This window comes from Elephas maximus, chromosome 1, assembly GCF_024166365.1.
Source record: "Elephas maximus indicus isolate mEleMax1 chromosome 1, mEleMax1 primary haplotype, whole genome shotgun sequence".
Classification (NCBI taxonomy): Eukaryota; Metazoa; Chordata; class Mammalia; order Proboscidea; family Elephantidae; genus Elephas; species Elephas maximus.
The window spans coordinates 191,067,894-191,081,627 of NC_064819.1; the positions used below are offsets into that span (position 1 = coordinate 191,067,894).

A 13,734-nucleotide genomic window follows, 5' to 3' on the forward strand; every position below is an offset into this window, starting at 1 on the left:
TAAGCTTAATATAGTGCTTAACATGTATGACTTCTCAGTAAGTGTGAGTTGTTAAAATTATTGTTGTCAATATAATTATTATCTTTATTAATTTATCATGGGCAGAACCAAATGTGCTGTTTCTCTAAAATCTTTTTTCCTAATATCTTTGTCCTTTTTTTTTTAGTAATAGTTCATCTAGTTTTGCAATCAGAATGCAATTCCATTTCTAGAGTTATGTCATTTCTTTCTTCAGATGAAATCATCCAGCTTGGAACATGCAGTGGAAATCTGTGTGAGGAACTCGATAAGGTTTAGAGACCATGCATTATACATAAATAAAACCCAGTGCCATCGAGTCGGAAAAATAAACCACAGGACACAAGAATAGTATCTCAGACCTGCCCTAATTATCAGTGACCATGAGAGAGTCACATAACCTATATGAGCCTCAACTGTTGAAAAATTTAGGTGAAGTCATTGGACTAGAGCTCTCTAAGGCTTTATTCTACCTCTACCTTCCTTAAATGTTACAATGTTTGCTTCATTTGTGATAAGTGGATGGAAAAGGTAATCAGTAGATATCATGAGGCTACCGATACGGTGTTTACATTTCACTAAGTGTCCAATGTAGTGGCAAAGAATATTCCAGGCTGAGGAAATAGCCTGTACCAAGACCCTGTATAAAAGTACAGCTCTGACAAAAAAAAAAAAAACTTAAAAAAGAAAATTATGTGGCTTGGCAGAAAAAGCAAGGAGATTGTGAAGACAAAATAAAAAAGTATATACTAGAGCAATGCCAAGAAACTTTGGACAACTACGGAGAATGACTATGATATTAACTTGAAAGGTAAGCTCATTTGAACTGGCAGCCTCTTTTGGGAAACATTTTATTAATAAATTCATGCCAGAAAAAGGAAAACTAGATAACTGATGTTCATAGAGTCTATCAACTATTAAGGGGAGAGAGTGGGAAGTGACCATCACCCAAGAGATAGACAGTGTTTTTACAACTTGAATTAATTATTAATTCAACTAATTTCTCATGAATAACTCCAGGAGATCATCCAAGACCCTTTTAAAAAACCCCAGAGAGAAGATGGAAACAAATTCTATTTCATATCAGGAATTCTTCTGCACAAAAAGTTTTAAGAATAAAGTACAAAAGTCTACAGAGCAAAAACCACATGCAGCCAAGATGCTTTGGCCAACTGACCTCCTGAATCAGCTGGGTGTCCAGGCGCTGTGCAGAGGTAGGGAAACATGCTCATAGTACCTTAATAACTTATGCAGGGCTAAGCAAGAAGTTTTTATAGATGCCTCTCTTTAAGACAAAATAAACACCACATGACACAGAATATCTAAGGAATAAGAAAAAATACTATTTATATTTAGTTAGAGAACTCTGAACTAAAATTGGTAAAGAGCAAACCTGGTATCCACTTACAGCAGAGAAAACACACAAACTAGATTTAAGGACTTGGCTTCACACCTTGGCAGCGCTATGATCTTGAGCAAGTCCCTGAACATCCTAGGTACGGTTTCTTTTTTTGCCAAATGGAGATAATAGTGCCTGTTTTCACTTAAATAAGTAAAAACACATAAGGCCCTGAGCAAAATACCTAATGCATAAAATTCTCTTAGTCGTCATTTTTATTGTTTTGGGGTGTTAGACTAATTTTCTCAGTAGGAGGGACAAGTAAGGCACTCCTTCTTATATTGACTGAAAAAATCCAACACTGCAATCAATGTGTGTCCATATTAATGTCTACTCAGAGAGCCAAAAACCACACATTCTGTTTTTCATTCATCTGATTAAAAACAAACCAGCTCAGTACTCTACTTGGAAGCTGTCAAAAGCACCACCTGTCTGATTTTCTTACAGCTGTCAGAAGCAAATTTTAATCCACCTTCCAAACGTTTACCCCACTGGAAGTGGATTATGTCTATATTCAAAATGCTTTTATTTTTTAAAAGGGTCCTTTTTTTCAAATACATATATATACACACACACATATACTTGCAAAAATAGTGCTACTATAGATAAATAATAAAAATAATATGATTTAGGTTTGACAGGTGCCTTTTCAGAATAAGCTATGAAACAGAAAACGTTTATTTTAATATAAAAGATAGAATTCACCATTAAGAGGAAAAAGTAACTGAACTTGTGAAAAGAATCAGATAATTCTAACATGTAACTGCTTTATATAGAAAAAATATATATATATTGGTTTTGTGGATTACCAAACTTTAGCTCTGAATTTCCACCAGTAATAAAATACATATAAATTGTGTTGGAGCTCTTATATCTTAAATTATATATAAACATGATATGCTTGTGTTTGTATTTGTATTTATATGCTTCAGGAAAAAAGGAAAAACAAATGTAAGCTCTCCATTTTAAAAGATCATAAAACAAAAAAATTTTTTAAAATCATTAAGTTTCAACTTTAAATGTAATCTTTTAAATTCATCAGGGTCTCTATCCTTGCAAGCCTTGTAATAATCTTTGTTAGGTAAGATATCAGCCCTAACATTATATGACCATGGCTATTTATAGAGGTGTGGTTGACAACTGTTAACCAGTGAGGCCTTTAGCAAAGCAGAGAACAGTTTCCACATGCAAAATTTCACCGAGAAACCTCTTCTCACTCCCGCAACACACAGATCTGTCAGCCTCTCAGCTCTCAAAGCCATTTCTCGGAATCCTGTATAGTCCCATCAAACATGACGATTACTTAAAAGCGACATTTTAAATGGACACATTGACAGTCAATGTGGCTGTCAGTTCATACATTTTTTTTTTTTTCCTAGTTGATATCATTGGAAAAAGGTAGAGTAATACCTTCAGAGGTGATCTCAGTCATAGTGGTCGTCGAAAGTAAAAGTCAGGTGAAAATTTCCAGTTAAATGGCACTTGGCAGAATACTTTAGAATTCGAGAACTCTGATAGGGGGTTCTGTGCTGAAACGTGAGGGCTCTCCGTTTTCCTGGCTGTTTCTGCTGCTTCTTTGTTGTTCTGTTGAACTTTGTCTCTTCTCCGCAGAGTTCTCCCCCTGGAAACAACCTGAGCCCTTTCCAAGCAGTACTTGTGGCTCAGGCAGAAGTATCAGCTTTGAACAAAAATAGCCTCATCTCCCTAGGACTCTTCAGCACTTTTTTTTTTTTTGGCACTCTAGAGGAACACACACACAACCACACACACACACCAGTTCTCCAGCCCCAAAGAGAGAGAAGCAGAAAAAGAAAGAAGTCAAAGGCACTGAAAAGTACTGTCTAAGCCCCCACAGCTTCCCTAAGATAATTACAGATCTTGGGATCTATGTCAGAAAACATAAAATAAAGAGTTGAAAGTAATCTTATCCCTGATGGCTCAGATTTATTCTTAGTGCCCTTAATGCTCAGTACATTCCTCCTTCCCTTATTTGGTTTGGGGAGGGTCCTGTAATGTCTACCAGAGGCAAAAGGGAGAGTAGTCTTAAGTCATTTTCTCCAGTTTGACTCCCTATCGGTCCAAACACACTTAGCAAGTACAGTTATTTATATAGAGCTACACTTAAAATTGCAAGTATTAAATCCTGAAGCTCCCTTCTAAAGCACTCATTGTGCCAGAGATTAAGATTTTTCAAACTCTGGCCAATAAAAGATACATGACATGAAGTTTTACTATGACACTTGAGAACCAATGTATTACCAGCTTTTTTATTCTTTTTAATATCTTACTGAAAACAAAATATCTAAATTTATGCTGTCAAATAAATGGAAGGGGATATAAAGTTTAGAAATTCACAGCCAATGTTTTAGCAAAAAGATTCCAACTTTTCTCTCCCCTCAACTTAAAAATAAATAAATAAATAAGGATCATAACAGCTAACAATTAGCCAAATTGGCTGATTAGCATTTCACCTTCCCACTCTTAGACAGGTGTTAATGAGCAGAGAAATATTCAATAGTTGGTGGCTGGAAGGAGAAGGAGAATCAAAGGGCATTGATAATCATAAACTCTAGGAAAGTCTTGAATAATCAAGGTTTGACTACACTTACCATCTATTTTATTCCTTTATTTAACCCAGTAAATTCTTTTTGCTTAATCTTTTGGCCTTAACTTGTTGTCTTTTGTTGTGAGAACCTCTAGAATTTGTATGGGACTTCAGAGATTATAAAGCAAAGCCATGTATGCTATTTTAAAATTTGAGTCTCAGTCGAGTGCTGTGACAGTTATTTCCATAGACAATGACCTGGTCCTTATTAGTGACTCTGCCTTTATTTGCTGCCCCAGTTACTGGCACAATAAGAAGTACACAGATATCAGCTAAATAGATCAGTAAGAAAGGAATCTTAGTGCACAAAGAAGGAGACAATTCTGGAGAACACTCATGATTTTATGCAGGGTCCTACACCTAGGACTAGGCCTAGAGAGTTTGACTACAAATCTGATATTTTTCCCAAGAAATGAGGCCTTATTGCAGATACCATAGTTTGCAGGAAACAAGGATACCACAGAATGGAGGAATGCAACAACCGTGCAGCAGCAGCATCAGGGAGGGCTGGGTTGATGTCTGTTTTCTAAGTCTGGAGAATGGAGCCTAAGAACAGATCTCTCCTCATTTTGCCCCCAAAGGAATATGCATCCAATACTAGCCCAGTGCTTCCAATTATATGAAAACATAGCTTCGCATCTTCATTTGCCAGTCATTTTCAAGTCTTTCAGGGTAGTTAACTGAAGAAATAATAATACCATAGATAACTCATTAAGAACTTACATGGGTCAGGACCTAAAGAAAATTAGCTAAATTAGAGGGAAACAAGCTCAATTTAAAACTCTTATTTAATAAAACTTTAAAATAAGACTATAGAGGGAGAATACTAAATTCTCAGTGATTTATATTACTTTTAAGTTCCCAGTGACTAATTTCGTGTTATACATACTAGGTAGAAAATGAGGAAAATATTCTAGCCATAAAAATGTTTGAAGGAAAATCAGTTTTTTTTTTTAATAAACCAAATTATGTGATGAGTTGATGAATCTTATTTGACGTTAAGAAATTAGTCTACTTCTCATTTTTGAAAGTTATCAGAACTCTTTCAAGTTACTTGAAACCCAATTTGCAAGGAACACCTGAGTTCCAAATGGAACTCTGCAGAGCTTTCCAAAAACAAGTAGCTGACATTCTTCTAACTTTTCATGTCCACTGGTACATATAAGTACCACTTACATTTTTTGCCTCTGGAGTTTCTTAGCATATTTTTGTACCACTTATAATACATGCTAGAGTTGGGCAAGAACTCCCTTAACTATGTAAACTGGAAAGAAGTTCAACACCATGTTGCAGTGTTGAAAGCTTATTGCAGGAGGTATTGCAGCTGGGAAGATTGACTGTGAGTAACTTTTGTCTCTTTTGCCTTCTGTACAGTGAGATAAGGCCTGGAAGTAGATTTACTGTTTTTTCTGTGTTATTGGGAAGGTGAGGTGTTTGGCATTAAGTAATATTCAAGCGTGTAAGTTATTTTCAGGTGAAATACACTATAAACACGTGTCCTTGATGTACTTCATGACCACAGGTACAAATAAGTACCACATATTTTTTGGCCATTTGGGGTTCTGAAAGGCAAGATAGGCCTTGTAAGGATATTTATGGTTTCCTTTGTGTTATTGGGTAGGTGTGGTTTTGGGGATTAGGTAATATTCAAGTGGAAAGCTTATTTTTAGGTGAAATACAGCGTAAGCACACATTGTAGTATTTTTGATGCACTGCATGTATGTTTCATGCAATCGTCAAGGACCTATCTTCTGGGAATTGAACTGTAAGTACTTCTTTTGTGAAAAGAAGTAATTATTGCACTTGTGATGTTCCCATGACAGCACTTCCTTTTGCGGCTTTATTTATACACCAAAAAAGACTCATAGTGACCCTATAGGACAGAGTAGAACTGCCCCATAGAGTTTCCAAGGAACGCCTGGTGAATTCGAACTGCCAACCCTTTGGTTAGCAGCCGTAGCACTTAACCACTATGCCACCAGGGTTTCCCTTATTTATTTATTTATACAAGAGGCTGGAATTACATAATATCTCCCCTTGTATATTCTCATGTAAGTTTGGAGGTATAGATTTGTATTAACCTGGTTTTGCTGACCCTGGAATTATTTTTCTCCTGAAACATTCCTCTTTTTCAGAAATAGAAAAATATATGGCTGAACAAGCTCTAGAATTTTTTTTTTTTTCTCTACCTGACAATACCTCATCCCCCCATCTTAACTCTAGCTTCATTGGTATATATGTGTACCACATAATATTTGTAAAAAAAAATTACATGACAAAAGTTTACCAGTACTCAACGATTTAGCATGCATTCCATTAGTGAAAAAACATTACATCGTAAAAAAAATTACAAACATAAAATAAATTGGTCTTGAAAGGACTCAGGTTGTACACATCATTCTTCAGTGAGCTCAAAGAACAAAACCTTACAAACAGTGCATTTGTCTCTATTCGTTTTTAAGAGAATTCATGTTAAAGAGATGTTTCCAGTTTACTGGACCGTTCCAACATGAACCAAAAGTATTAATTCTCTCTTCTCAGTAACAGCAGCTAGTAGATTCTCACATTTTCCATTTCTGTTAGCTTAGGTAGACTTATCATGGTTTTGCGTACACGAACATCTAAGAAACTAGTATATTAGCAACTGACCTAGTCTATATAAACCAATGGTAAAAACTTGAAAATTTATCCTTTTATGAAATGTTGCATTTAGGGCAAGTTACATCTCTAACTTAAGTATACTGATCATTACCCATTGCGATTTTCACTACATGTTCAGAACACTTAAGTTGGTGGATAAAAATATTCTTCCTTAGAGATTTTTTTTAACCTGGTTGCTCTGTTAGTGAACTGAATTGTGTCCCCCAAAAATGTGTATCAACTTGGCTAGGCCATGATTTCCAATATTCGGTGGTTTTCCTCCATTTTGTGATCTGATATAATTATCTTAAAAACAAAAAAACCTTACCCAGAACCCAGTGCCGTCGAGTCGATTCCGACTCATAGCGACCCTATAGGACAGGGTAGAAATCGTGTTACAAATCCTAACCTCTATGATATTAATGAGGCGGGGTTAGGGGTGGTTATGTTAATGAGGCAAGATACAATCTACAGGATTAGGTTGTACCTTGAGTCAGTCTCTTTTGAGGTATAAAAGAGAGGAGAAAACAGAGAGGAGAGGGACCTCATTACCATCAAGAAAGAGGAGCCAGGAGTGAAGTGCATCCTTTGGACCAAGGAGCCCTGCACTGAGAACTTCCTAGATTCAGGGAAAGTTTGTTGCCAAGACACATAGAGATTTCCAAGGACTGTTGGGCCACAGATGTTGAAAGAATACAAGGGCTTTTCCTCAGAGCCGACAGAGAAAGAAAGCCCTCCCCTAAAGCTGGCACCTTGAATTTGGACTTCTAGCCTCTTACACTATGAAAGAGTAGATTTCTGTTTGTTAAAGCCATCCACTTGTGGTATTCTCGTTATAGCAGCACTAGATAACTAAGACTTAGTTATTATCATAAACTAACAACAGTAAGATATACACTGAATTTTCTTATGAAAATATTACTTTAATCTACAATGAATTTCAGAATGTAGAACAACCCTGAAAGCAACAAGAGAAGTCTTGATGATTTTTTTTGGGTTTTGACCAAATAATAATAATGAGTAAAATAAAAGGCAGTTATACAACCATACTACATTACCTTGTTCAGGGCCAATTTGTTTTTCCTATGAAGTAGTGAGAAGAAAAATGATTGAAAGTGAATTTCTATTTACCACAAACCACTTGTTTTCTCAAGAACTTAGAATAGTCGAGAGAAAGTGGAGTTTTAGGGTCACTCTTCAAAGTCTTCAGTTTCATAATTTATAAGTATAAACAGCTTATACACTTGATTAACCTATACATGAATTGGTGGTACATGGAAAGAAAAAAAACAAATAACATTGCACAGTATAACAGGTTCAAACAGAGTTCAAGTAAACGTGTGGGATATCTAGTCAGGATTGAAAGTGCTCTTTACTTGGGTCTTAAAATAATAGTTGGCATAACTTCCATGTGAGTCTAAGTTTTCAGGTTTCATTTCAATAGTTGACAAAGATAAACACCCAACTGGAGTGACTTGAAAAATAAAAAATAGAGGCAACAGAGTGTCATAATTTAAGGAACTTTTGTAATTATGCACTAACAAAATGTAAGCTACTGTTTTGGTGCCTGGGTTGAAGTAACTTACCAGGAGATATATACAAAAGAGACGTGCTTTATTTTAGTTTTGAAGGTGAAGAAAACTGGGGGGAAGCAATCTAGATACACAAATAAATGTTTTTTAACCTCAGAATGAAGAAATGTAAAATAAACTAGTAACATTTAAAGTGAACATGGAGGTCATTTGATTGTATTTACTCTCACTTGGCCTTAAAAGGAAACCCTGGTGGCATAGTGGTTAAGAGCTACGGCTGCTAACCAAAAAGGTCAGCCATTCAAATCCACCAGGCGCTCCTTGGAAACTCTACAGGGCATTTCTACTCTGTCCTATAGGGTCGCTATGGGTTGTAATCTACTCAATGGCAGTGGGTGGGTGGCCTTAAAATCCCATCACACGACCAAGAAATTCCTTTGAAGTTTCCACCTGACAAGTTTCATCTTCGGAATCACAAGAAAAGCCTCAATCAAACTATTATGTTAGTTCATTACTCTTACTTCATCTCAGAGCTGCCTGCTCACTTCATTTAAAAGTGTTTTGTGTTCTATTTGCATCATGGAAACTCTCATTCTGCCCTCATTTCTTTCTCTAAATGGCTTGTGCTTGTTTCTTTAGTCAAAGGTTGAAAGTCATTCCATAGGTTTGGCTTACCATCTGATTATTTAGAAACTGTGTGATCCAGATCGTTTCAAATGACAGATGACATTCTAGTTCAATTAAAAACTTTCCTCTCTTTAGCTCTGACTCATGAGTAGCTGAGTCTCCAATATCAGACTTCTTTCCTCACACACATTTGACATTGTCAGACATTCTCTCAGAAATTTGCCTGCGTCAATCTAACCTTCAGTTAACAAAGGCAACAAATGCCCCTTCCCTTCTTACAGATTCCATTGTTTGAAGAGCTGGCACCTGTCCACTACCTCATCCTCTTTATGAGGCTCTGCAGTATCCTGTGTTAGGTGCCCCCTACGGAGTATATAATTTGAAAGACTGGTTTCTATTCTGTAGTCTATCACATATTATCTTCAGTCCGTAGTCCTGGCTGCTATTCAGTGTCCAATTTGGACGAGCTATGATTTTTTATTTTTCTTATAAAAGCATAGATACCTTTAATATAAAAGGCAAAATATCCACTGACCAGTTTTTAAATTAACAAATGTCTTTTACATATCTTAAATGGATATTTCCATTTGCTACTTTCCAACAAATTCACAATGTCATCTTAAGGATTTCGTTCATTACATCTATAATGTTTTTCATCCTCAACAAGACAATCTGCTGAATCTATTTTATCATTACCACCAATCAAATAAAACTACCAACTTGGTGAGCTTGTTAGTAAATGAGGAATAATTTATACTCCTATTATTCAGTAAATACATATTAGCTCTTTAATTTGCTCTGGGCAATGGACTAGGTATTAGTGATACAAAGATGAACAAGATGAGATTTTGTCTTCAAGAAGTTCATAGTCTAGTAAGAGAGTCAGAAAAGTAGACCAAACATTAACAATGCAGAGTGATATGGAGAAGGATAAACAATAATCATCGGGGAGCAGAAATGGAATAATCAACCCTTTTAAATGGAAGAGGAAAGGCTTTAAAAGAAAGGCAACACTGGAGTTGCGTCTTGAAGTGCATAAAATTATTTAAATAAATGTTTGATTGTGGACATACTTTCCACATAGATGGAACAACTTAGAAAAAAATTATGGAGGCCTAAAACACCATGAACTTTAAAAACTTCCGTAAAATTTGTTCACAAAATACCTTTAAAGAAGCTACAAGAAACAAAACAAGAGCATTAAAAAGAGCCATGTATTAAAGTGCCTTATAGGTCATAGTAAGATGTTTGAACTTAACCCTGATTTTATAATCACATTGAAGCATTTTAAGCAAGAATGTGAAATAATTAGTTTTACCTTTTAGGAAGGCTGGATACAACACAAAAGTGGTCATACATGGCTTCCTTAAAACAATTTCAAAGGAGTCTTGGAAAGAGAAGCCAGGTTATAGAACATGGGGCAAATGAGAGACAATAAAATGAACTATGAACATGAAATGTACTTTAAAGGCTCTTGCTTGAAAGGCAAAAGAGTTAGAATAAGAATTAGAGAAGAGCAAACTATAAAAAAAAAAAACAAGAGTTGTTTTCTTTTTAATATATAGAAGAATCTTGAATATTTTTATACTTTGAGGGAAAAAATCCAGCAATGACAGAGGAGAAGTCAATGATATAGGGGAGATTTAAGAAAAAAAAAAGAAAGAAAAGAATACAGAGTTTGAAGTAGATGGAAAGGTAAAATTTGAGCTCATCTTGAGAATACTTTTAAAAAGAAATAAAATTCTTAGTAAAGTTAAAAGAATTAAGATTGAGCAAAAATACAGATAATTTTGAATTACGAGGAGAGGAAATTAAAGAATTCATGTCTGATGGTGTTAGTTTCTCTATAAGGCAGTATCATCTACTAAGAAACAAGGCAGGAATGATAGGGGAGTGTTCTAAAGGCTTCAAAAAACTGTAGAAGTAAAAAGAAAGGCAGCACTTTGAGGACTGAAAGAGTACTACTGAAAGTCCAGTTTGGCCCAGAGAACATACATTTATAGTAGTAAATATGTATTTGTACTAGTTTGGTTAATACAAGAGGCTGAAACAAAAGGAGTCTCCAATATACCTCCTTAATCAAAATAAAAGCTTATTTGTCTTATGTCCACAGTCCAGAGAATTGTTTCAGGTCAGTAGGCAACTATTCTCCTTAGGGTCATTTAGAGATCCAGGATAATGGCAGCTCTGCCATCCTTATGTGAGTTCCAAGATTTTTCTGGTCATCAACACCCCAGCTGGCAGAAAGGGCTAAGACTTGCAAGGTTGTATGGGCCAAGCCTAGAATTGACATGGGTCACCTCTGCTTCTATTCCTTGGAGAGAGCTTGATTCTTGCTTATACCAAACTGCAAAGGGGTAGAGTTGGGGCCTGGCAATGATGTCCCACTGAAATGCTAGGAATGAAGCCTCTACTACAGGTCTATTTTAGATACTCTAGCCACATTAATAGATTGACCACCGAAGCAGAGAAGTAGATGATTGGACTGAGCTCTTTGGGAAACTGTGGCCTTCAAGAAAAGTTTTAACTAACGTTCCATCTATGGCCAGTGAAAAAAGGAGTACAGAGATGAGAATTTTGCAGAAAATACATGATCTAAAGGGCTTTTTTTTTTTTTTTTGAACCTTTGTGGCGCAGTAGTTAAGAACCTGGCTGCTAACCAAAATATTTGACAGTTTGAATTCACCAGCTGCTCCTTAAAAGCCCTACGGGACAGTTCTATTCTGTCCTGTTGGGTCACTATGAGTCAGAATCAACTCAATGGCAATGGATAAAGGGCTTTTAATTACAGCAATGTCTATGGGTTAATGCAAAAGTTGGAAGCAAAGAAGGACCAGTAGTTGGAAAATACGGCCTCAGTGATAGAAACCATATCAGAAAATGCAAGATAGAATTTTGCAAAACCAATGACTTCTTCATTGCAAATTACTTTTTTCAACAACACAAATGGCAACTATACACATGGACCTCCCCAGATGGAATACGCAGCAATCAAATTGACTACATCTGTGGAAAGAGACAATGGTCTTGGGGGGCATCTAGCTTAATTGGCATAACATAGTTTATAAAGAAAATGTTCTAAATCCTACTTTGGTGAGTAGCACCTGGGGTTTTAAAAGCTTGTGAGCAGCCATCTCAGATACTCCACTGGTCCCATCATTCTGGAGCAAGGGAGAGTGAGGAAAACCAAAGACACAGGTAAAGATTAGTCCAAAGGACTAATGGATGACAACGACCACAGCCTTCACCAGACTGAGTCCAGCAAACTAGGTGGTGCTAACTACCACCACCGACTGTGCTGACAGGAATCACAAGAGGGTCCTGGACAAAGCTGGAGAAAAATGTAGAACAAAATTCTAACTCACAAAAAACACCAGACTTACCAATCGAACAGAGACAGGAGAAACCCCAAGATTATGGCCCCTGGAAACCATTTTAACTCACTACTGAAATCACACACAAGACTAAATGGGCACACCAGTCCAGGGGCAAGGTCAAGAAAGCAGGAGGAGGCAGGAAAGCTGGTAATGGGGAACCCAAGGTCGAGAAGGGGAGAGTGTCGACATGTTGTAGGGTTAGCAACCAATGTCTCAAAACAATATGTATATTGTTTAATGAGAAACTAATTTTCTCTGTAAACCTTCATCTAAAATACAATTAAAAAAAAATAATTAAAGATGTCTCTTTGAGAACTATGGTGCACCTGACCTAAGCCATGGTATTTTCAATCACCTCATATGAGTACGAAAGCTGGACAATGAATGAGGAAGACTGAAGAGGAATTTAGGCCTTTGAATTATGGTGTTAGCAAAGAATATTGAATATACCATGGAATGCCAAAAGAATGGACAAATCTACCTGGGAAGAAGTATGGCAAGAGTGCTCCTTAGAAGCAAGGAAGGTGATATTTTGTCTCATATACTTTGGACATATTATCAGGAGGAGCTAGTACATCATGCTTGGTAGAGAGTCATCCAAAAAGAGGAAGACCCTTAATGACGTGGATTGATACACTGGCTGCAACAATGGGCTCAAGCATAACTATGATTGTGAAAATGGCTCAGGCCTAGGTAGTATTTCGTTCTGTGGTGCACTGGGTTGCTATGAGTCAGAACCAACTGGAAGGCACCTATCAACAACAACATGGATTACAGTGTATATTTATAAATCCGTCTTTGGACATTCAGAATGTGAATTACCCTTAACTTCTAAGCACATGAAGAGATGAGACATTCTATGAATATTCATGTGAATGGAAAACAAAACATACCTACTAAGAATTAAATCATTTCCAATGATTGGATATCAGGGCCTTTGAATTCTGCTTTTTCCAAGCAGCTTTTAAGCATTTATTTATTCAAATTTCTTCTCTCTCCTTTTATTGGGGGAGGGGGTGAGGGTGGGTTACCTCTACCTGAGTATACCTCTGCAAAGCATTTCATCAATTCACATTAAAGATGTATTTTACAGTTGTCACTGATATATGACTTTGAGAATATGAACTGCTGTACAAATGTTAAATGTCCCCATCCTCATGAAAATCACATTTTACCTCAGAGCTGTGTCTGGTTTTGCTATTCATTATTCATTTGAAGTCAGAATTTCCCGTTTTCAAAATTATAATTAATTTGAATATTATCAATTGTTGTCACAACTGGCAGAATGTCAGCTTTCCTTGACCTCCTAATGTATGGTCACTCTCAGTTTAAATACATTATTTTTATTCTTAATCTCTCTCAAAACAAAACGGAACTGTTTGCTCTGTCTCTAAAAATTCCACTTAACAAAATAGATCTGCTCCCCTCTCCTCACTGCTTACCCTCTTATTTAACAGGAGTTATTTTCTGTCTCACACGCCCCCGGCAGTGTCAGCTTGACTACCCAAAAGCCAACGCATGTAGGATTTGCATTAG

General features: G+C 36.4%; 1 protein-coding gene across 1 annotated transcript in view; it reads left to right on the top strand.

Annotated features, from left to right (window-relative positions):
• The first annotated feature begins 5,302 nt into the window (after window positions 1–5,302).
• Window positions 5,303–13,734, top strand: part of NKAIN2 (sodium/potassium transporting ATPase interacting 2) — a 1,431,299-nt gene continuing 1,422,867 nt past the window's right edge. The window contains exon 1 of the transcript XR_007519188.1: window positions 5,303–5,361. The gene's annotated coding sequence lies outside the window, so the exon portion shown is untranslated. The remainder of the gene's footprint in view (window positions 5,362–13,734) is intronic.